The 25,759-nt window shown below is 48.6% G+C and overlaps 1 protein-coding gene across 1 annotated transcript in view; it reads left to right on the top strand.

Annotated features, from left to right (window-relative positions):
- The window catches only part of LOC143986903 (uncharacterized), a 1,023,878-nt gene that overhangs the window by 434,713 nt on the left and 563,406 nt on the right, over positions 1-25,759 (top strand). The gene's annotated exons all lie outside the window — the stretch shown is intronic.

Below are 25,759 nucleotides of genomic sequence, written 5' to 3'. Positions count from 1 at the left end.
AGAAGCGTGACATTAAGCACTGACATCAGCACCGTGATATACAGCACTGACAGCAGCAGTGTGACATTAAGCACTCACACCAGCACCGTGATATACAGCACTGACAGCAGCACCGTAAGCAGCCCCAGGAGGAAGTCAGCACAGCACAGGGATGGTGTGATCCCCTCATAATAAGCAGGCCCAGGAGAAAATCAGCACAGCACAGGGATGGTGTGATCCCCTCATAATAAGAACCCCCAGGAGGAAGTCAGCACAGCACAGGGATGGTGTGATCCCCTCATAATAAGCAGGCCCAGGAGAAACTCAGCACAGCACAGGGATGGTGTGATCCCCTCATAATAAGAACCCCCAGGAGTAAGTCAGCACAGGACAGGGATGGTGTGATCCCCTCATAATAAGCAGGCCCAGGAGAAACTCAGCACAGCACAGGGATGGTGTGATCCCCTCATAATAAGAACCCCCAGGAGTAAATCAGCACAGGACAGGGATGGTGTGATCCCCTCATAATAAGAACCCCCAGGAGTAAGTCAGCACAGCACAGGGATGGTGTGATCCCCTCATAATAAGCAGGCCCAGGAGAAACTCAGCACAGCACAGGGATGGTGTGATCCCCTCATAATAAGAACCCCCAGGAGGAAGTCAGCACAGCACAGGGATGGTGTGATCCCCTCATAAGCAGCCCCAGTAGAAATATGACACCGCTCAACCTCTTCAAAGAGGAGGGTAGGGGCATATAGTACGGTGTGCTTTTTTGGTACAAGGAAGTGAGCCAAATGAAGAAAAAGGTCTGTGTGCTTGATTAAAAAAATTGTTTATAGACATATACATGGTCTACTGGTCACATGTGTTGAATTCCTCCGAGATCCATGCCTCATTCATTTTTAGAAATGTGAGGTAGTTAACACTGTCGTGAGCTAGGCGAGTACGCTTATCGGTCACGATCCCCCCTGCTGCGCTGAACGTCCTTTCAGACAGGACACTGGATGAGGGGCAAGCCAACAGTTCGATTGCAAATTGGGCAAGCTCTGGCCAGAGGTCAAGCCTGCCCACCCAGTAGTCCAGGGGTTCATCACTCCTCAGAGCGTCCACATCGGCCGTTAACCCAATGTAGTCGGACACCTGATGGTCTAGGCGTTCCCTGATGCTGGATCCGGATGACACCTGTCGATGGGTCAGCTGAAAGAATGACCTCATATCCGAAGTCACCAACACATATTCAAACCGGCCTCTTCTTGCAGGCGCTGTTGGATTGGTACCCGCAAATCCTTCTCTGGGAGTGGGAATTGCTCCTCTGCCAGCGCACGCAAAAGCAGAATGCAGCATTTCTCGAAGCAAGGCCTGGAAGTGCTGCATTCTGACAGCCCTCTGCGACGGCGGTAACATTTCCGCCATTTTGTGTTTGTACCGGGGGTCTAAGTACGTTGCCAGCCAGTACTGGTCCTTGACCCTTATTCTTTTTATACGGGGGTCCCTATTAAAAGACTGGAGCATGAAGGCCGCCATTTGCACTAAAGTGGAAGCGGTGCGGTGGCCTGGCTCCTGCTCATCATCCAGGATAATGTCGTCCTCTTCATTCTCCTCTCCCCATCCACGCACAACAGGGATCCCAGAAAGGTTTAAAGCATGCTCTTCTTGCTCCTCCTCATCCGCCCCGGCACCATCCTCTTCTGACTCCTCTTCAGACTCCTGTTGTTGACTTGTCTCAGATAGAGTAGCCCCCCCTGGGAATTCATCCAGCATTGCGACTTCCTCATCTTCCCGCTCCTTCTCCTCCACAGCCTGATCAATGACACGACACAATGCACGCTCCATAAAGAAGGCATAAGGTACCATGTCACTGATGGCGCCATGGCTGCGACTGACCAGTTTGGTGATCTCCTCAAATGGCAGCAGAAGTCTGCATGCATCGCGCATGAGCAGCCACTGGCGCGGTGAAAAAACCCCCAGCTCCCCAGAACCATTTCTGCCGCAGAGTTCATACAGGTAGACGTTAACTGCACGTTTCTGCTGGAGCAGCCTATCAAGCATATAGAAGGTTGAGTTCCATCACGTCGGGCAATCGCAAATAAGACGTCTGACCGGCAGATTGTGTCGCCGCTGAATGTCAGCAAGGCGAGCCATGGCCGTGTAAGATCTTCTGAAATGGGCCGAGATTTTCCTTGCCTGCCGCAAGATGTCCTGGACCCCAGGGTATTTGACAAGGAATCGCTGCACGACCAGGTTTAAGACGTGTGCCATGCATGGCACGTGCGTGATTTTGCCCTGTTTCAATGCTGTTTCAAAGCAGATTGGCACCGTTGTCACACACCACTTTACCAACTGTCAAATTGAGCGGTGTTAGCCACTGATCTGCCTGTGAACGCAAAGCTGAAAGGAGTGCCGGGCCAGTGTGGCTCTTGGCTTCCAGGCACAACAGACGCAGCACGGCATGGCAACGTCTCACCTGGCATGTGGAATAGGTTCTGGGGAGCTTGGGCGGTGCAGCGGAAGAGACGCTAGCAGCAGAAAAGGAGGAGGCAGCTGAGGAGGAGAGGGAGGAGGATGGAGTAGGAGGAGGAGGAGAAGAAGAGTCAGGCCTGCATGCAATCCGTGGCAGTAAAACCAAATCTACACGGGTGCCACGGGTTACATGCTTGACGGCCGTCAGAAGGTTCACCCAGTGGGCAGTAAAAGTGATATACCTTCCCTGCCCGTGTTTACTAGACCACGTGTCTGTGGTCAGATGTATCTTGGCACTGACACTGTGTGCCAGAGATACATTCACTTGCCGCTGAACATGGCCATATAGCTCTGGGATGCCCTTCTCAGAGAAATACTTCCTTCCTGGGACCTTCCATTGTGGTGTTCCAATGGCCACAAATTTGCGAAAGGCCTCCGAGTCCACCAGTTTATATGGCAGTAGTTGGCGGGCTATAAGTTCTGACAAGCCAGCCGTCAATCGTTGGGCAAGAGGGTTATCCGGCGTCATCATTTTTTTACGCTCGAACATTAGGCCCACGGAAGCCTGCCTTTTTGCAGAAAAATGTGAGCTTGGCGTGATGGAAGGTGGAGTGGAGGACAATTGTGAGGAGAGAGGAGAAGGAGAAGTAGAAGACGAGGCTGGACGGTGAGAGCCTGCAGTGTGGCTTTGTGTGTTCCGTTGCTCCCACTGGGCTCGGTGATGGCTGCCCATGTGCCTTCTTAAGGCGGTCGTCCCTAGGTGAGTGTTGGGCTTACCGCGACTAATGCGTTGACTGCAAAGATTGCAGATGGCAACGCTATTGTCAGCAGCGGACACGTTAAAAAAAGCCCACACTGCGGAGCCATGTGCCGGTGTCCTGGGAGCGCCAGATGTGACCGTACATGGTCGATGACTCGCTCCTGATACATTTGCAGTCTGCTTTGTCCCTCCTGTGCAATGTAAGTTAGTCCTGCTTCTCCTCCCTATCTGCTGGTCCATATCTCCCTCTTCCTCTCTTGTGGGCACCCACGTGACATCACTAGACACGTCATCATCAACATCACCTTCCCCACCGCTATAATTAGAGATCTCAGAGTAGGCAGCAACACCGGGGACCAACCTCCTCCTTGGGCTGATCTGGGTACTGTCGTCAGACTGCTGAGTAGCGGTTGTTGCTACCTCCTCTTCCTGATCCAATACCAAGAGTGGCTGCGCATCAGAAATGTCCTCTTGATATGGATCGGAAAATAATTCCTGTGACTCAAGCGGAAGGTATGTGGTGGTGGTGGTGGTGTTGTTGGTGGTAGTGTCTTTGGGGGTGCACATAGCAGAGAGTGAAGAAGAGGGTGCAGATCAAGAGGATGAGGAGGGTGCAGAAGAGTAAGGCTGAACGAGCCACTCAACCAAGTCTGGTGCGTCCTTTAAAGTAATTGAACGCACCTTCTGCAACTTCCCACTTTGGCTCAAGGCTGTTGCTCCTGCCCTACCCCTACCACCCCTGCGGAAGGGCCTGCCTCTTCCTCTGCCTGTCATTTTTTAAATGACCCTGTGACAAAACTCTTAGTCCCTATACCGATGAAGGACTGCTGCAGTATAGGGCAGCGGTCAGCAGTGGTGCACCTCAACCCTATGTATTGTGGACCGATACCGGTCCTTACAGAACGGCAGACTGTACCTCACTCAACCCTATGTACTGTAGCACCCTTCACCAAGTTACCAGTCCTTATAAGGATCTTTGTGGACCAAGTAGGTTGTGTTTGACTGATTAGCAGACTGTACGTCAGTGTCAGGGAAATAGGCGTAACCTTGCGAGGTACGATCGTGTTAACGCGCGTCAGCGCTCACGGAGGCGCAATGTGGTTCCCAGACGAACGCCTGATGCTGCGTCCGATCGAGTGCGAGTACGTGGGGCAGGACGAACGCATAGCGTTACACGTCGTAGGCGTACGAACGCGATGGCGCGCTCACGACGTAATCCAAGCACCGTGCCTATTTAAACGTTCACCTGACAGTGCTGCATCGCTGGATTATCGTCAGCTTCTCCTGTGTACCTGTGCCTGTTATCCCTGCTGTCTGATCTCCTGTTACCGACCCGGCTTGTTTGACCTGCTTCTGCTACTCTCCTGGCTCTGACCTCTAGCTTGTACCCGGCATTCCTTGTCTGCTCCCGGCACCCGACCTCGGCTTGGCTTGGCTTCTGCTTCCCGGTCCCCAGCTCAGGACCCATTGCTCTGACCTCCGGATTGATCTCCCGTGTTTGACCTTCGGCCTGGCCTTGACCCTGCCTTTGGACTTCCTTGCACAGTTGCCTCCAGAGACTGGTCTTCTCAGCTTTTCCATCTACTGCTGCTACCCGGCAACCTGTGCTACTGTGGGCACTGCATCCCTGTGTCATCTTCAGGGTTGTACTGCACTCGGCCGCAAGGGGAGCCCTCTCAGCATCTCGGCCTCCTTACCTCGTTATTGACAGTATAATCCAGCCAAATGTCAGAGGCCGACAGAGGTAACTCCCCGATAGAGGCCACTCTACAGGAAGTTATGGCCCTTACCCCTGCGATTAAGGGACTCCAAGAGAAGTATCTCCGGCTGGAGGAACGTCTGCAGCACTCTTCTGAGTCGCCCATCCCTTCCGGCCAAGGTTCTACCACTATAGTCACAACCCCTCCAGAGCCACGAGTCCCTGTACCAGAGTATTTTCATGGGAACCGAAGAAAATTTAGATCCTTCAGGAACTCATGCTGCTTATACTTCTCCCTGCAGCCTCAGACTTTTTCTTCTGAAGTGACCAAAGTGGGTTTTACCATCTCTCTACTAAGGGACGATCCCCAGACATGGGGCCACGGCCTACTTGAGCAACGCAGCTCTTTCATTAATACTTTGGATCAGTTTTTTCAAGCTATGGCTCGCCTATATGATGATCCCTTTCAGACAGCTACAGCCGAAGCAACCTTGTACTCCCTCCGCCAGGGTGAGCGGCCTGCAGAAGACTATACAGTAGAATTCCGTACTTGGTCTACAGATGCTGGCTGGAATGAGGCAGCCCTAAAATATCAATACCGGATGGGGTTGTCCGAAGTCCTCAAGGATGAGCTAGCCAGATTGGAGGTTCCCCCAACACTTGAGGATCTTATCCGACTTACCATTCAGCTTGACAGGCGCCTACGAGAGCGCCAGTCTGAACGCGCTCGGGCTCCTAATCCTATCCAGGCCCCACCTCCGGTCTGCCCGATGGCAACCTCTGTTCCGAATAGCCTGTTCCGTTCCTCCTTAACCACTGAGGAAAGGCTGCACCGCCGTCAGGCACACCTCTGCTTCTATTGTGGGGAGTCAGGACATCTTATAAACAACTGCCCCACAAGACCAAGTAAACCGACTCCATTTCACCTCCAAGTAACGAAGCCCGCTTCAGCCCACATCACCCTTCCTGTCACGTTGATGGTGGCAGGTCAGGAAGTCCACTTACAGGCAATACTTGATTCTGGGGCATGCAGCTGTTTTTTGGATTTAACCTTGGCTAAGAGTCTTGCTCTCCCACTTCTTCTAAAGAAACAAAGACTGACTGTCCGTCTGGCCGATGGCTCCCTACCTAGCTCTGGCCATGTCACCAGGGAAACGAGACCCATTCTAACGACTACAGATTCAGGTCATCGGGAGTTTATTAAATTTGATATCCTGTGTTCTCCCATGTTTCCCGTCATCCTAGGAATCCCGTGGCTTCAGGCACACAACCCTCGGATTGATTGGTTCAAGAAAGAAATAACCTTTACTTCCGCCTACTGCCAACAATATTGTCTGGATTCCGAATCTAGAGACTTGTCCAGCTGTTTGACCGTTCAACCCGTACCCAGTCCAGCTCCTAACATACCAGCAGCTTACCAGGAATTCAGAGATGTGTTCGACAAGAAAAGGGCAGATATCTTACCCCCTCATCGTCCCTATGACTGCCCCATCGAATTATTGCCGGGAGCCCCCATTCCCTTTGGCCGGATATTCCCTCTTTCCGAGACTGAACTTGGGGCCTTGAGACAGTATATAGACGAGAATCTGGGATTCATCCGTCCCTCTTCATCCCCTGCCGGTGCAGGCATCTTCTTTGTAGAAAAGAAGGACAAGACTTTAAGACCATGTGTGGACTACAGGGAATTAAATAACATCACCCTTAAGAATCGCTACCCACTTCCGCTCATCCCAGAACTTTTCCAAAGGTTCCACACTTCCCGCATTTTTACCAAACTTGATCTACGTGGAGCCTATAATCTTGTCCGTATCCGGGAGGGGGACGAGTGGAAGACGGCATTCAGAACAAGATTTGGGCATTTAGAATATTTAGTCATGCCCTTCGGATTGTGCAATGCTCCAGCAACTTTCCAGCACTTTATTAATGACATCTTCCGGGAGTACTTAGACCACTTCGTCGTTGCTTATTTGGACGACATTCTTATCTTCTCGACCACTCTGGAACTCCACAGAACACATGTTAGGAAAGTGTTATGCATTCTTAGGACCAATGGACTATTCGTTAAAGCCGAGAAGTGTGACTTTGAAAAAGAATCCATTCAATTCCTGGGACTCATCATCACCACAGGTGGAATTGCCATGGACCCCCAAAAGGTGAAATCTATCCTGGACTGGCCCGCTCCCTCTGACAAGAAGGGTGTTCAGAGGTTTATCGGGTTCGCAAACTTCTACCGAAGATTCATAAGGAACTTCTCCACCATCGTAGCACCCATCACGCAGACCACTCGTCAGCATACCAAGTTCCTCTGGTCCTCAGCAGCACAGTCCGCCTTTGACCAGCTCAAGACCCTCTTCACTACCGCACCAATTCTGCAGCATCCAGACCCCGCCTTACCCTACGTGCTGGAGGTTGATGCCTCAGAGGTGGCCACAGGGGCAATTCTATCTCAGCGTCAAGGTCCCAAGGCATTATTGCACCCCGTAGCCTTTTTCTCACGGAAGATGAGCTCCCCAGAAAGGAACTACGATGTAGGTGACCGGGAACTTCTGGCGATTAAAACCGCCCTCGAAGAGTGGAGGTACCTCCTGGAAGGTGCCGCTCACCCCATTCTGGTCTTCACTGACCACAAAAACTTAGAATATCTCCGCACGGCCAAACGTCTAAGACCCCGACAAGCCCGATGGGCTTTATTCTTCTCGAGGTTCAATTTCCATGTGACCTATCGTCCAGGATCAAAGAATGGCAAGGCAGATGCCTTGTCCCGGATGTTCCCAGATTCCCCAGAAAGAATTCCACCCAGTACAATTTTGTCTCCTCAGAATTTCCTATTAATTCAACCGGATCTAAGAGCTTCAATAGTGCAGGCCTCTAGCCAGTGTACAGAAATAGAAGCTTCTTCCCTGAGAAGCCAAGAAGGGCTTCTATGGCATCAGAATAAAATTTTTGTTCCCCAGCAAGCCAGGTTACTTGTATTAAGGACCTTCCACGACCATCAACTAGCCGGCCACTTCGGAGTCCGGAAGATGATTGATCTTGTGCAGCGATCCCTATGGTGGCCTACCCTAAGATCTGACTGTAAGAAGTACGTTGACTCCTGTACAACCTGCCAACGTAACAAGGGGTCTAACGCTAGATCCTGGGGCCTGCTAAGGCCGCTACCAGTCCCAGAAAAACCCTGGAAGGAAATCTCTCTGGATTTCATTGTGGAGTTACCTCCTTCTGAAGAGTATACTACCATCTTGGTGGTGGTGGACCGTTTATCCAAGATGGCGCACTTTTTGCCAATGAAAGGGACCCCCTCCGCCTTGGATACCGCAAAAATGTTCATAAAGGAAATTGTCCGATTACATGGTGTGCCCGACAGCATTGTATCAGATAGAGGGGTACAGTTTACCTCCAGGTTTTGGAAGGAGCTCTGCAAGTTGCTGTCAATTAGAATATGTCTATCCTCGGCCTATCATCCACAGAGTAACGGACAAACGGAAAGAACCAACCAGACGCTTGAACAATACCTACGATGCTTCTGTTCCTTTTCCCAGGATGACTGGGTTTCCTTGCTACCTTGTGCGGAATTCGCGTATAACAATTCAGTGCACGCTTCTACCAACCAATCACCCTTTTGGGCAAAATTACGGTTTCCATCCTTCATTCTTACCCAATACCATTCCTGAATCCACGGTCCCAGCAGTCCAAGACAGAGTAAACCTCATCCAAGCAAACTATCAATTGCTCCAGGATACTATGAAGAAGGCTCAGGAGGAGTACAAGAAACATTATGACAAGAGGAAGAGAATTAACCCTGCTTTTAAGATAGGGGACAAAGTATGGCTCTCAGCAGTGAATCTGAAATTGTCATGTCCATCTCGGAAGTTGGGACCCAAATTCCTGGGCCCTTTTGAGATTAGACGTGAAATTAACCCTGTAGCATTTGAACTTGCTTTGCCTAAATCTTTCAGAATCCATCCTGTGTTTCATGTCTCTCTTCTCAAACGTGTCATCTTCAGTCCTTTTTCAGGAAGAGAAGAGGTGCTCCCGCCTCCGGTTCAGGTTGGTGACGAAACCGAATTCGAGGTCGAGTCTATCCTTGACTGTCGTCGGAGAGGTAGGACAATCCAATTTCTAATTAAATGGAAGGGGTACTCTGCTGAAGAGAATTCTTGGGAACCTGCAAGTTTTGTACATGCACCTAGGCTCATACACAGGTTTCGTAGTCTTCATCCTGAAAAATGGTCTCGTTTAGGCATCCGGAGGCTGCCCCTTGGGGGGAGGCACTGTCAGGGAAATAGGCGTAACCTTGCGAGGTACGATCGTGTTAACGCGCATCAGCGCTCACGGAGGCGCAATGTGGTTCCCAGACGAACGCCTGATGCTGCGTCCGATCGAGTGCGAGTACGCGGGGCAGGACGAACGCATAGCGTTACACGTCGTAGGCGTACGAACGCGATGGCGCGCTCACGACGTAATCCAAGCACCGTGCCTATTTAAACGTTCACCTGACAGTGCTGCATCGCTGGATTATCGTCAGCTTCTCCTGTGTACCTGTGCCTGTTATCCCTGCTGTCTGATCTCCTGTTACCGACCCGGCTTGTTTGACCTGCTTCTGCTACTCTCCTGGCTCCGACCTCTGGCTTGTACCCGGCATTCCTTGTCTGCTCCCGGCACCCGACCTCGGCTTGGCTTGGCTTCTGCTTCCCGGTCCCCAGCTCAGGACCCATTGCTCTGACCTCCGGATTGATCTCCCGTGTTTGACCTTCGGCCTGGCCTTGACCCTGCCTTTGGACTTCCTTGCACAGTTGCCTCCAGAGACTGGTCTTCTCAGCTTTTCCATCTACTGCTGCTACCCGGCAACCTGTGCTACTGTGGGCACTGCATCCCTGTGTCATCTTCAGGGTTGTACTGCACTCGGCCGCAAGGGGAGCCCTCTCAGCATCTCGGCCTCCTTACCTCGTTATTGACAGTCAGTCCCTATACTAATGAAGGACTGCTGCAGTATAGGGCAGCGGTCAGCAGTGGTGCACCTCAACCCTATCTATTGTGGACCGATACCAGTCCTTACAGAACGGCAGACTGTACCTCACTCAACCCTATGTACTGTAGCACCCTTCACCAAGTTACCAGTCCTTATAAGGACCTTTGTGGACCAAGTAGGTTGTGTGTGACTGATTAGCAGACTGTACGTCAGTCCCTATACCAATGAAGGACTGCTGCAATATAGGGCAGCGGTCAGCAGTGGTGCACCTCAACCCTATGTATTGTGGACCGATAGCGGTCCTTACAGAACAGCAGACTGTACCTCACTCAACCCTATGTACTGTAGCACCCTTCACCAAGTTACCAGTCCTTATAAGGACCTTTGTGGACCAAGTAGGTTGTGTGTGACTGATTAGCAGACTGTACGTCAGTCCCTATACCAATGAAGGACTGCTGCAGTATAGGGCAGCGGTCAGCAGTGGTGCACCTCAACCCTATCTATTGTGGACCGATACCAGTCCTTACAGAACGACAGACTGTACCTCACTCAACCCTATGTACTGTAGCACCCTAGACAGACCAAGTTACCAGTCCTGATAAAGAGCTTTGTGGAACAAATGAGTTGTGAATGATTAGCAGACTGCAGCAGAAGGGCAGCAGTCAAGTATAATATTCTTTCTATATTTGGAAGAAAGAATATTATACGTGTACAAGCCTATTACCATACCACTGATACCAGTCCTGAAAAGAACCTTTGTGGAACTAATAGTAACAGCAACTGTTTAAACTGACCCTCACTGCCTGACACACTGCTTCCTTCCTGTCCCTATACAAACTGGCAAAACAGAGGAGACTGGAACAATTACTGGTCACTCGAATAGCACTTTTGTGGACCTGATAGTAACAGCTAATGATGATGATGATGATGATGATGACTAATCTGGCTGTCCCTAAAATAGCAGCAGACACAGCGCTCTGTCCCTTTCTCTAAACTGACAAAAGACACTCAGGCTGCTGCAACAATCAGTAGCACAGCAAACCTATATACACCTAACACCTATACCAGTCCTGAAAAGAACTTTTGTGTACCAAATAGCTAGTGGTTTATCTCTCCCTGCTCCAAACAGCAACCTTTCCCTATAGTGACAGAAGAAAGAATGTAAAATGGCCGCCGGATCTGGTGTATTTATAAGTTAGGGGGAATGTCCAAGTGTCCATGTGCTGTCATGTCTCAATTGGCTGTCCTGTACCCCATGATGGATGTGTCATAAGGTCAAAGTTCCTTTACACAGTAAAAACACGGAAGTCCGCCGGGCGAATGGCGCCAATAGTCCGCCGAACTAGCGGACCGCGAACAGCCGAAATTCGCCGCGAAACGACCGCCGGGCGAACTGTTCGGCCATCACTAATCTAGACTGCATTTATGGATATTCTGGGGATCAGCTGGCAGCAAGGGATATGTCTGTATAGTCTCAGACCCAAGTCACTGAGTGCAGTCTCAGGAGATGGGAGGCAGCGGTGTGGGACCTCTGCAACTTGTCTCATGTAAACATTTCATCTTCCACTGATTACTGAATACCAATATTATGAGTCCTGACCCTTACACTGTATAATTTATATTGTACATTACATACTCCTGACCCCTGCACTATATACTCTATGGTGTACATTACATAGTCCTGACTTCTGCTCTCTCCCCTCCCCCCACTGCTATATATACACATAATATGTATTCCCATTTCCTACCAGCTGGACATTTTATATCTGATGATGTGATTGGAGCACAGACTTTTACATGTTGATAATAATGTGATAACATCCTCAGACTTTGGAACCTTAAACAGAAAGTGATAATGAGGGAGGAGTCAATAACCCAATGATGGGGTCTTCAGGATCAGTCCAGTCTTCATCTTGGTTGTTCTCCCCCCATCCTCACTCTCTGACCTCTGGTGGGGCTCAGCCCCGCTGTTATTCATGACTAAATCATGGACTAAATAAGGAAGTGCAGGACTTCTTGTGTTGGGAAGATGGCAATGAGTGATAGAGGGGGAGGGGACACTCGTCCTATAATCCCCTCATCACTGTCAATCCTATAAAAGACAGTTCTTGTTGTTTCCTCACTCTCTGACTAAGGTCCATGAATAAAGAAATGATCTGGTAGGAGATCAGAGGACCCATTTACTAGTTACCTTGAGGGGGGAATTGTAAGATCCTCACAGACAAAGCTGCCTGATGTGGGCGGAGTCCTGGTTTAGGGGAACCAATCAGCTGATGTCTAGTAATAATCTTTGTATTTCTATTTTAGTAGATGGACGGGAGATGAGGAAAACCTCAGAGGATTGTCTCACTTTGTCTCCAGACTGTAAAGTAGAAGATGAGGACATCACACAGTATAGTCCAGGAGAAAACCCGACTACCTCAAATGTCCATCCGGCACCACACAGTGTAGATGGACCATCGTATTCCTCTTATCCTGAGGAACCTCAGACTGTGAGGGACGGTGCCGGATCATCGTATTCCTCTCATCCTGAGGAACCTCAGACTGTGAGGGACGGGGCCGTCCTTCCAACAGAGAAGAGCTTTTCCTGTACTGAGTGTGGGAAGTGTTTCCATTCTATATCCCATCTTATTGTACATATAAGATTTCACACAGGTGAGAAGCCGTATTGCTGTCCTGAGTGTGGGAAATGTTTTTCACAGACGTGTGATCTTTCCATACATCAGAGATCTCACACAGGGGAGAAGCCGTATTCATGCCCTGAGTGCGGGAAATGTTTTTCACAGAAGTCCCATCTTTACAGACATCAGAGGACTCACACGGGAGAGAAGCCGTATTCCTGTCCTGAGTGAGGGAATTGCTCCTCACTGAAGTCCTGTCTTCCTGTACATCAGGGATCCCACACAACCCTCGAGGTGTATTAGTGCCTTGAGTGTGGGAAATGTCTTCTATATGAATGTTGCTGGACATCACAGCTCTCATGTGGGGAAGAAGCACACCCTGATATACACCTCAGATATACTCCATGGCTGATCTTCATCATGTAAGAAACAGTTGATAAGGAGATCAGAGATCACCAAAGACATGGATGAAGCGTTGTACCGTGTTGGCCATTGATAGCAGTAGAAAAATAAAAATGGAGTCATTACCTCTCATTGGCTGAGTACATTTTCTAGTGTGAGATTTCACAAACACTTAGAGGTTTAATTTTATTTGTTTATTTGTTGAACGCATTCACCCAGCCGTGATGAATATTGGATGTATTTTATTTCATACACTGATTTATTTGACTCCATCTAGTGGCCACAATGCAGTAATGTACTATTTTTACTAATGGAGGTATGTCAAGAGAAATATCCCATTATGCTAGATGGAGCTGGCGATCATAGGAAATTATGGTGCTGCATTAATGCCAGATTTTGTAATGGTTGAATGAATATTTGTCACATTGAATACATTCTATAAGTAGACTCCTTAGTTTCCGTCATCAAGCATAGATATATATAGCGATACCCTCACTTAAGAGGGCCGCAAGTTTGGTTTGGGTCCTGAGCACAGCTCCGCCAACCTCCCGGCAATCTGCACTACCCACTTTGGCACAGTTAGTATCTAGCAATACACATTAAATCACTTATACTCTAAATATGTGTGTGTGCGTGGGTGGATAACTCAAGCTCATAGACAATCTTTGAAAGTATATAACTGACTTTACTTGTTGTTTTTATATAAGGAATAACATGAATAAAACATTTGGATTGCAACACATAAGCAGGCCCCTGCAGTAACCAGTGATAAAGATAAACAGAGTAGTCAGCATAATAAAGTATTTCTATGCAACTCTAGTGCTGCCCTTTTTCAGCTACTTCCCCGCATGGGTAAACTAACACCCAGCACTCTCTACCTATGCAGTCAGGCCTGACTGATCTAAATGGAAGTCCAGTAAAACAATATTCGCTAGCAATCTTTCGGTGGTGCACTTGAAGAACAACTTTGTAATCCAAACGTATAATAAAGATAAAGCATCTGTCTTTAAACAGCTCTCACCACCCGGACAAGTCCAAATCCGGTTTCTCTGCCTTTTCGTCTAGGAACAGGAATCCACCGACCTCTGAGTCTTCAATCCTTCTGGTGTACTGCAGCAAGGAATGAGAAATTGTCTCTCAGGTGCAACTAAGCTGGCAGAGGGCTCTTTGGAAAAGAGCACAAGGCCCAGGCTTTAGGCCTTGTGCCTTCAGCAGTTCAGCACAGACCTCCTCTTGCTTGGAGAGAGGGGGGTGTCCCAAAGAGAGCGAACTAGGCCTCTCCCCCTCCTTATATTTCCTCCCCCATAAGTCTCTGGGGCATAACTCAAAGCATCCTGGGAACCAGCGGGGTTCTGGGAACAGTAGTTTTATAGTTCTTAAAGAGACCCCGCTACATATATATAAATAACTGGGTAGTGGCAAACGCTGGACCGGTGGTTGTGGACATTGGCCCTGTGTGTCCCTCCTAATTGCATGCTACAGAGGAAGATGTACATGAACACAGGAACCTGAGAGTTACCTAGAGGACAGTTATTGTGCAAGTGTACCCAGTGTGTGTTCATCTGTAAGGATGGAGGCCCACCTTAAGGTTGAATATCCTCCCACAGCAGCCTCAGCCTTGTCTCAGGACATTGATGGCACAGAGTAAAGATATCCCTTGTGTGAGGCAATCACCCTGTTACAGGTGCCTAGCATTGTCCAGAACAACCCACCCCGGGGGGGTAGTCCTTGCGTGTGACCCACACATTGCACCCAACGAGTTATTGGGAATTTAAAGGAAAGTGATTAACCCCTCACTGTCTGGGTGTACAATGTACGTCCAAAGAGCTGAACTGGTTAAATAACATTCCTGGGGGGGATTGGAATAGAGACATGGACTTTGTAGGCACACATTTGTATACAGTGGTTTTAATTAAAAACTTCAATTTTTTTACTAAATATATGGATGTGCCTACAAAGTCCATGTCTCTATTCCAATTTCTTCTAAACAATACCGGGACGTTGTCACATTGTTATTTGTGTGTCCACAGCATCACCCTGTGATGATACACGTAGTTCACGCTTATTTGTCAAACATTCCTGGGGGGTCCTAATCCTGAGGGGTTCTAATCCTGGGGGGGGGGTCCTAATCCTGAGGGGTTCTAATCCTGCCTGTGAAGGGACATCTCTGTGATGTACAGAAAGTGATACACCCCCCCCCCCCCCCCCCCGAGGTTCTTCTATGTATTTGAGGGACCTTTGGAGGGCCTTTGTGCTGTTTAACCACTTCCGGACCGAGACTCTTTTTGAGATTTGTTGTTTACAAGTTAAAATCATTTTCTTTTGCTCAATAATTACTTAGAACCCCCAAACATTATATACACACACACAGGGTATATATATATATATTAAAACAAAGTGCTTCCTCATAAAAATGAAAAAAACAGCAGCGCTACATCATTAAACCAGAAAAAAATGATTAATAGAATACAAAATCTAGCATGTTAATTGCAGTCCATATAATCTGTATCTTTTTAAATGACAGAACAGTCCACTTTAATTTCCACGCTCTGATGCAGACGTAGACACTCAACAGCAGTTCGTGTTGCAGTCATGTAAGAATTGAACCTCTGACACCAATACAGACCACCTCCACACGTGCTGAAGGACGTAGATAAACACAAAGAAAGGTGATGTGTGACAGCAAAGCCCCCTTTAGTATTAGGCTTACCGGACTCCAAAAATAAAGTGAGCTCAACAAACAGCCAAAGGTGTGGTGTCCTTAGTATCTCAAAGGAATTTGAAAAAGGCAAACAATAGTGTAATCCCGCAAAACAGCTTTTAATTTAATCAGTAAAATCGCCAAATATTGCACTCACAAAAATCAAAAACACAGTTGGCAATAAATGAAATCCTTTTTGGTTAGTGTATAGTGTGCAACGGTCTTCCTACCACCATCGCCGGCGTTTCCACAACTCCAATGGAGCCGATGGGGGAAAGCACCGTCAGTCACACGCCAATCTCGTCACTGCACGTCCTATGGCTGCACCCTGACACGTCAGAATGACAAAACGCGTCAGGGTGGAGCCATACGATGTGCAGTGACGAGATTGGCATGTGACTGACTTGGTAGCAATGGAGACGATCGCGCTCGCTCTCCTCTGAGCCTGGATGGGAAGGGAAGATGCTCCATAACATTGGAGGGCATCAAACATCACTTCTGCCCAATGGTCTTGAAGGGGTAATTTTTGAATTACTTTTTTTTTATTGCATTTTAGTGTAAATATGAGATGTAAGGTCTTTTGGACCCCTCAGATCTCATATTTAAGAGGATCTGTCATGCTTTTTCTTCTATTACAAGGGATGTTAAAAAATTAAAGCGCCCTGTCCCGCCAAGCGAATGCATACGTGAGTAGCGCCCGCATATGAAAACAGTGTTCAAACCACGCATGTGAGGTATAGCCGCGATCGTTATAGCGAGAGCAAAAATTCTAGCCCTAGACCTCCTCTGTAACCCAAAACTGGTAAACTATAGAAATTTTTTTAAAAAGTGTATTTTTTTCCCCAAAAAGTACACTTGTAAGACCTCTGCGCAAATACTGTGTGACAGAAAGTATTTCAATGACCACCATTTTATTCTCTAGGGTGTCTGAAAAAAAAGAAAATATATATATAATGTTTGGGGGTTCTAAGTAATTTTCTAGCAAAAAAATGTATTTTACCTTGTAAACACCGAGTCTGAAAAGTGGTTAATGTGAGATCTGGGAGTGTATTTCAATGCAATAACATTTTTTTTAAATTTTATCAGCAAAAAAAATTCCCCATTTAGACCATTGGGGCAGAAGTGATGTTTGACGTTGCTTCCGCCATGCAGTAGCATGGAGCTGAGTGGGGACCATCTTCCCTTCACTCAGCATCCAGCCTCTAAGGGGACAGCTTCAGATTGTCTGCGCCGGAGATGACGGAACATGGCGGGATTGGTGGGGCCCTCTCTTCTCCCACCCCCAATAAAAATGATATTGCGGCAAATTCACAGCTGAGACCACTTTTATCCTAAAACCGACCGCATGCCGTTCAAGAATATACCGGGGTTATAGTAGCTATCTACTGCAATAACCCCAGTATTCTACACCAAAGTAAAGCTGTATAACTACGGCGGGGGGTCGGTAAGGGGTTAAAGAAGTAGGTGCAAAGTGGAAGCAGTGGATCTGCAGGGAACAGCATCTTGAGCACAAAGCACGTTATGTTGTATATGAATTTGCACATGGATCAGTTTACTTAATTTATAGATAAACAACATAACATCAATGAAGTGGGTGTAAAGTGGAAGCAGTAGATCTGCAGAGAATATTATTTGAGCTACCAGCACTTTATATATGAATGTCTCCACTAGGGATGAGCCGAACACCCCCCCGGTTCGGTTCGCACCAGAACTTTCGAACGGACCCCACGTTCGTTACGAACGTTAGAACCCCATTGAAGTCTATGGGACTCGAACGTTCGAAATGGAAAGTGCTAATTTTAACGGCTAATATGCAAGATACTGTCCTAAAAAGGGTTTGGGGACCTGGCTCCTGCCCCAGGGGACATGGGTCAATGCCTAAAATGTTTTTAAAAATGTCCGTTTTTGCGGGAGCACTGATTTTAATGACGATTAAAGTGAAAAAAAAAAGTGAAATATTCCTTTAAATATGGTGCCTGGGGGGTGTCTGTAGTATGCCTGTGAAGTGCCACGTGTTTCCCGTGTTTAGAACAGTCCCTGCACAAAATGACATTAAACGGAAATAACACCATTTAAAACTGCTTGCGGTTTTAATCTTATATCTGGTTCCTGCAATATGGTTGAAAATCATTCAGAAAAATGGCATGGGTAGCCCTCCCTGCCCATTACCAGCCCCTTTGGGTCTTGTACGCATATTAAGGGGAACCCCGTACCCATATTAAAAAAAGGAAATGCGTGTGGCCCCCAGGCCCTATATACTCAGAACAGCAGTATACAGGCGGTGCAAACAAGACAGGGACTGTGTAGGTTTGTTGTGTTAAGTTGAATTTGTTTGTAATTTTCAACTTGTACATTTTTAAAGTGTAGCTCCAGTCAAAAAAACTATTTTTAAGCTTTTTTGGAAAACATAGGGAAGGGTTATCACCCCTGTATAATTTGTTTTGTCGTCCATCTTTTTTCATCTCACTTGCTGTTGTCTCCTTCCGTTTGCAAGTAGGAGATGTTTGTAAATTGGATGTTTGAAAGTAGGGGCCTGCCCTATATGCTCTGCAGAAATGGCGGAACAAGGTGTTGGTTTTGCCACAACATTGTAAGCCCTCAAAGTGACTCTTGGTGGGCGCTGGAGCGCCCTGCTGTGAACGATTATATCAAGAATTGTAATTACATGCCATTGTTGAACAGTGGTAGAAAAATTGACCTTTGGTGGTTGTGGTGCTGGTGCCACAACACTATAAGTCCTCACCGTTACTCTGGGTGGGCACAGGAAGGGGCCCTCCTGTGAAATATTATATCAAGAATTGTAATTACATGTCCCTGTTAAACAGGGGCAGAAAAATTGGGCCTTAGGCACTGGTGCCATCACACTGCAACCTCTGCCATATACTCTAGTTTTATTGCAGGAATTAGCCCTGCTGCAAAGCATTGCATCAAAAATTGTACTTAAACGCCCCTGTTAAACAGGGGCAGAAAAATTGGGCCTTAAGCACTGGTGCCATCACACTGCAACCTCTGCCATATACTCTAGTTTTATTGCAGGAATTAGCCCTGCTGCAAAGCATTGCATCAAAAATTGTAATTAAACGCCCCTGTTAAACAGGGGCAGAAAAATTGGGCCTTAGGCACTGGTGCTGGTGCCACCACACTGCAACCTCTGCCATATACTCTAGTTTTATTGCAGGAATTAGCCCTGCTGCAAAGCATTGCATCAAAAATTGTACTTAAACGCCCCTGTTAAACAGGGGCAGAAAAATTGGGCCTTAGGCACTGGTGCCATCACCCTGCAACCTCTGCCATATACTCTAGTTTTATTGCAGGAATTAGCCCTGCTGCAAATCATTGCATCAAAAATTGTAATTAAACGCCCCTGTTAAACAGGGGCAGAAAAATTGGGCCTTAGGCACTGGTGCTGGTGCCACCACACTCCAACCTCTGCCATATACTCTAGTTTTATTGCAGGAATTAGCCCTGCTGCAAAGCATTGCATCAAAAATTGTACTTAAACGCCCCTGTTAAACAGGGGCAGAAAAATTGGGCCTTAGGCACTGGTGCCATCACACTGCAACCTCTGCCATATACTCTAGTTTTATTGCAGGAATTAGCCCTGCTGCAAATCATTGCATCAAAAATTGTAATTAAACGCCCCTGTTAAACAGGGGCAGAAAAATTGGGCCTTAGGCACTGGTGCTGGTGCCACCACACTCCAACCTCTGCCATATACTCTAGTTTTATTGCAGGAATTAGCCCTGCTGCAAAGCATTGCATCAAAAATTGTACTTAAACGCCCCTGTTAAACAGGGGCAGAAAAATTGGGCCTTAGGCACTGGTCCTGGTGCCACCACACTCCAACCTCTGCCATATACTCTAGTTTTATTGCAGGAATTAGCCCTGCTGCAAAGCATTGCATCAAAAATTGTAATTAAACGCCCCTGTTAAACAGGGGCAGAAAAATTGGGCTGCTGGCATCACCCAGAACCAAAAATGTTCTTCCAACATATCAGCGGAGGAGGAAGAGGATAGACAATCAACATAACAGGACAGTCACTCAGCATCAGCATAGGCAGTCTTGAAGGGATGTGGTATTTCAAAAAAAATTATTCGGTTACATCAGCTTCAGGTGCTTGGTAGCTGTGGGTGATCCAAGACTGATTCATCTTGATGAAGGTCAGTCGATCAACTGATTCGGTGGACAGGCGCACCCTGTGATCGGTAACAAAGCCACCAGCAGCACTGAAGGTGCGTTCCGAAAGAACGCTGGATGCAGGACAGGCCAGTAGCTCAATTGCATACTGTGCAAGCTCTGGCCAGTGATCCATCCTCAAGACCCAGTAAGCCAGAGGATTTTCGGTGGGAAAGGTGTCCAAGTCTGACCTTGCCCCTAGGTATTCCTGCACCATGTAAATTAGACGCTGGCGATGGGTGCTGGAACCAATCATACCTTGGGGCTGCGGACTAAAAAATTGTCTGAAAGCATCAGTCAGACGGCCACCTTCTCCACCGCTCCTTCTGACTGATGCCTCAGCAACACGTTGTCCAGGACCAGGAGTTTGTGACCTCCCAGTCTCTGGGAACGCGTTGCACAGAGCTTTCTGCAAGGCCTCCCGGAGATGTCTCATCCTCTGCTCCCTCTGCGATGGCAAGATAAGGTCGGCAACCTTACCCTTGTACCGTGGATCAAGGAGAGTGGCCAGCCAGTAATGGTCCCTCTCCTTGATCCGAAGAATACGAGGATCCTTCCGCAGGCTTTGCAGGATCAGGGAGGCCATGCAGCGTAGGTTAGCTGAGGCATTTGGTCCGGAGTCCTCTGGGTCACTAAGGACAACATGATCCGCAGCTACCTCCTCCCAGCCACGTACAAGTCCACGTGTTTCTTGGGACTGTAAATCATCCCTATAAGACTGCTGCTGCTGATGCTGATGCTGAGTGCCAGCCTCCACCTCCATGCTGACACAATCATCCTCCTCCTCCTCTTCCTCCTCCTCACCCTCTTCCTGTGTGATGGGTGGCACAGCAGGAACACTGTCTGGATAAAGGGGGCCTTGAGAGGCAAGGAAGTCCTCCTCTTCCTGCCTCTGTTCTGCCTCAAGTGCCCTGTCCATTATTCCATGCAGCGTATGCTCCAAGAGGTGGACAAGAGGTACAGTGTCACTGATGCATGCACTGTCACTGCTCACCATCCTTGTGGCCTCCTCAAACGGTGACAGGACAGTGCATGCATCCCTGATCATGCCCCACTGGCGTGGTGAGAAAAAACCAAGCTCCCCTGACCCTGTCCTGGTGCCGTAGTCGCACAGGTACTCATTGATGGCCCTCTGCTGCGTGTGCAGCCGCTGCAGCATGGCCAATGTTGAGTTCCATCTGGTGGGCATGTCACATATAAGGCGGTTCTTGGGCAGGTTCAACTCCTTTTGGAGCTCAGCCAGCCGAGCACAGGCATTAAATGATCGGCGGAAATGCACACAGACTTTCCTGGCCTGCTTCAGGACATCATGTAAGCCGGGGTACCTGCCCAAGAACCGCTGCACCGCCAGGTTAAGGACGTGAGCTACACAGGGCACATGGGTCAGTTGTCCCTGTCGGAGGGCGGAGAGGAGGTTGGTGCCATTGTCGCAAACCACCATTCCTGGCTTAAGCTGGCGTGGCGTCAACCACCTCTCGGCCTGCCCCTGCAGAGCTGACAAAACATCCGCCCCTGTGTGGCTCCTGTCCCCCAAACAAACCAGCGCAAGCACGGCATGGCATCGTTTTGCCTGCGTACTTGCGTAGCCCCTGGAACGCCTACGGAACACCGCTGGTTCTGAGGACAGAGCACTGGAAGAGGCCATGGAGGAAGAAGAAGAGGAGGGGGTGGAGGAGAGAGGTGTGTCACAACCAATAGTAGCATTTTGGAGGCGTGGTGGCGGAACAACCTCCAATACTACTGCACCTTGTCCTGTATCCTTCCCAGCAGCCAGAAGAGTGACCCAATGGGCTGTGAAAGACAGGTAACGTCCCTGTCCATGCCTGCTGGACCATGAGTCAGCGGTAATATGCACCTTACCGCTGACCGCCCTGTCCAGCGAGGCAAGGACATTGCCTTCCACATGCCGGTAGAGAGCCGGAATCGCCTTCCGTGAGAAAAAGTGGCGTTTGGGGACCTGCCACTGAGGAACCGCACATTGTACAAACTCACGGAAGGGGGCCGAGTCTACCAACTGAAAAGGCAGCAGTTGAAGTGCTAGCAATTTAGCCAAGCTAGCATTCAACCGCTGGGCATGTGGATGGCTGGGAGTAAACTTCTTCCGCCGGTCCAGCAGCTGGGGCAGGGACATTTGCCTGCTATAATCGGATGTGGATGTACCACTAGCAGAGTTCCCGGAAGCACTTGGCTGTGACACACCTAATTCTACACCTTCATTCCTCTCAGGGCAGGTTTCAGAGAGGACTGAAGGTCTAGTGGGGTTGGAGATGCCAGCTGATGAGGAGCAAGGAGAGGTCCGCTTTGTTCTTTGGTGTGGGTCTTTGAGGTACGCTTGCCAACGAGCTGCATGGCAGGTCAACATATGTCTGGTCAAGCATGTGGTGCCCAAGCGGCTGATGTTTTGGCCACGTGAGATACGCTTGAGACATATGTTGCAAATAGCAGCGGTGCGATCTGATGCACTCATCTCAAAAAAGGCCCACACCAAAGAACTTTTAGAATAACGCGCAGAGGAAGCGCTCTGCGCAGGCGGAGCTCTGCGGTGTGATTCAGTCGGTGTGCTGCCCCTAAGCTGGCCCCCGGAGGGCATCCTGCCTCGTTGGACATGTGCCTCCTCCTCCCTCCTTCCAGGCACCCACGTGGAGTCAGTGCCCTCATCATCCCCTCCCTCTTCATCGCTGTAGCAAACCTGGCAGTATGCTGCAGCTTGTGGAACATGACTGCCAGATTGCTGTCCTTCTTGAGCATCCCCTCTCTCTGCGCTCACGCTACTGCCTTCCTCTAGCTGAGTGTCATCATCAGAGCCCACCAAACACTGGGCATCCTCCTGGAGCATGTACCCAACACTGTGCTCAAAGAGTTCAGGAGACTCCTCAGGAGGACGTGGTGGGTCTAGGGAAGGAGTCACTGATGATGACATTGAGAGGAGGGAAGACGATGTGTTGGCAGCTGCTTTGCTACTACCCTGAGACTGGGTGAGAGAGGATGAGGAGGATGAAGAGGGCTTGGTCATCCACTCTACCAAGTCGTTGGCATGTTGCGGTTCAACAAATCCAGCTGCAGAAAAGAAGGACAAGCATGTCCCATGGCCACGTGCTGATGACAATGCACCGCGTCCACGACCAGCACTGTTGTCTCTAGACACAGAGCCTGCTTGCCCTCTTTTATCGGCTTGCGCCTGTCTGCCTCTCCTTGCTGGCCTTCCAGACATGGTAATGGCCTGAAGGGAGTTGGGTAAAACAGTAGTTGGGTAGTTTATATTGTGCTGGAGGCACACAACACCCACTAACTCCTGCAGATGCCTTTTTTATAGAACAGCAGAGATAAACGGGTATATACAGATGTATACTGTGCTGTGCTGGAAGCACACACAACTTCCAATAACTCCTGCAGATGGCAATTGGGCCCAAATAGAGAACAGCTATGTAGGTGGATTATAGTGCTATGTACTGGGTACAGAGCACGCAGACAGCACGCACTATCTCCTGACACTACTGACTGCAAGCTCTATTATTAAAGATGGACCACTAGCTATATAGGTGAGGTGAATATCACGGTGTATACTGCGGTCAGGGCACGCAGACAATAACCAGAAAACAGCAGAGTTAAAGGGGTATATACAGATGTATACTGTGCTGTGCTGGAAGCACACACAACTTCCAATAACTCCTGCAGATGACAATTGGGCCCAAATAGAGAACAGCTATGTAGGTGGATTATAGCGGTATGTACTGGGTACAGAGCACGCAGACAGCACGCACTATCTCCTGACACTACTGACTGCAAGCTCTATTATTAAAGATGGACCACTAGCTATATAGGTGAGGTGAATATCACGGTGTATACTGCGGTCAGGGCACGCAGACAATAACCAGAAAACAGCAGAGTTAAAGGGGTATATACAGATGTATACTGTGCTGTGCTGGAAGCACACACAACTTCCAATAACTCCTGCAGATGGCAATTGGGCCCAAATAGAGAACAGCTTTGTAGGTGGATTATAGCGGTATGTACTGGGTACAGAGCATGCAGACAGCACGCACTATCTCCTGACACTACTGACTGCAAGCTCTATTATTAAAGATGGACCACTAGCTATATAGGTGAGGTGAATATCACGGTGTATACTGCGGTCAGGGCACGCAGACAATAACCAGAAAACAGCAGAGTTAAAGGGGTATATACAGATGTATACTGTGCTGTGCTGGAAGCACACACAACTTCCAATAACTCCTGCAGATGACAATTGGGCCCAAATAGAGAACAGCTATGTAGGTGGATTATAGCGGTATGTACTGGGTACAGAGCACGCAGACTGCACGCACTATCTCCTGACACTACTGACTGCAAGCTCTATTATTAAAGATGGACCACTAGCTATATAGGTGAGGTGAATATCACGGTGTATACTGCGGTCAGGGCACGCAGACAATAACCAGAAAACAGCAGAGTTAAAGGGGTATATACAGATGTATACTGTGCTGTGCTGGAAGCACACACAACTTCCAATAACTCCTGCAGATGACAATTGGGCCCAAATAGAGAACAGCTATGTAGGTGGATTATAGCGGTATGTACTGGGTACAGAGCACGCAGACAGCACGCACTATCTCCTGACACTACTGACTGCAAGCTCTATTATTAAAGATGGACCACTAGCTATATAGGTGAGGTGAATATCACGGTGTATACTGCGGTCAGGGCACGCAGACAATAACCAGAAAACAGCAGAGTTAAAGGGGTATATACAGATGTATACTGTGCTGTGCTGGAAGCACACACAACTTCCAATAACTCCTGCAGATGACAATTGGGCCCAAATAGAGAACAGCTATGTAGGTGGATTATAGCGGTATGTACTGGGTACAGAGCACGCAGACAGCACGCACTATCTCCTGACACTACTGACTGCAAGCTCTATTATTAAAGATGGACCACTAGCTATATAGGTGAGATGAATATCACGGTGTATACTGCGGTCAGGGCACGCAGACAATAACCAGAAAACAGCAGAGTTAAAGGGGTATATACAGATGTATACTGTGCTGTGCTGGAAGCACACACAACTTCCAATAACTCCTGCAGATGACAATTGGGCCCAAATAGAGAACAGCTATGTAGGTGGATTATAGCGGTATGTACTGGGTACAGAGCACGCAGACTGCACGCACTATCTCCTGACACTACTGACTGCAAGCTCTATTATTAAAGATGGACCACTAGCTATATAGGTGAGGTGAATATCACGGTGTATACTGCGGTCAGGGCACGCAGACAATAACCAGAAAACAGCAGAGTTAAAGGGGTATATACAGATGTATACTGTGCTGTGCTGGAAGCACACACAACTTCCAATAACTCCTGCAGATGGCAATTGGGCCCAAATAGAGAACAGCTATGTAGGTGGATTATAGCGGTATCTACTGGGTACAGAGCACGCAGACAGCACGCACTATCTCCTAACACTACTGACTGCAAGCTCTATTATTAAAGCTAGATCACTAGCTATATAGGTGAGGTGAATATAGTGGTGTATACTGCGGTCAGGGCACAGACAATAACCACTACACAAGAGCAAGATAGGAAATCAGCCAAAAACGATTGGTGTGTAACTGTGTTGAAGGTACACAGAACACCCACTGCTTCAGATGCCAACACACTACACGAGGCCGCCTCAAAGGCGGCCTTATATAGTGTGGGGCGTGCACTACACAGCCTGAGCTATGATTACCCACAGGCAGGATGCCTGTGGCCAATCATGGCTCTCCTCGCTGCTGGCGCTGCGATTGGCCAAGCATGCGGGGTCACAGTGCATGCTTGGCCAATCACGAGCCAGCAATGCACTGCGCCACCGCAGTGCATTGTGGTCCGCGCGCGCCACACGAATTTTGACGAGAACGGACCAAGAGTTCGGATTTCGCCGAACGGACGAACAGCCAATGTTCGAGTCGAACTTACGTTCGACTCGAACACGAAGCTCATCCCTAGTCT

The sequence above is a fragment of the Lithobates pipiens genome, unplaced genomic scaffold, assembly GCF_037356315.1.
Source record: "Lithobates pipiens isolate NorthernLeopardFrog02 unplaced genomic scaffold, aLitPip1_a1.2 Scaffold_18, whole genome shotgun sequence".
Lineage (NCBI taxonomy): Eukaryota > Metazoa > Chordata > Amphibia > Anura > Ranidae > Lithobates > Lithobates pipiens.
The sequence above is the reverse complement of the archived record's forward strand: the minus strand, read 5'-3'. Positions and strand labels throughout refer to the sequence as shown.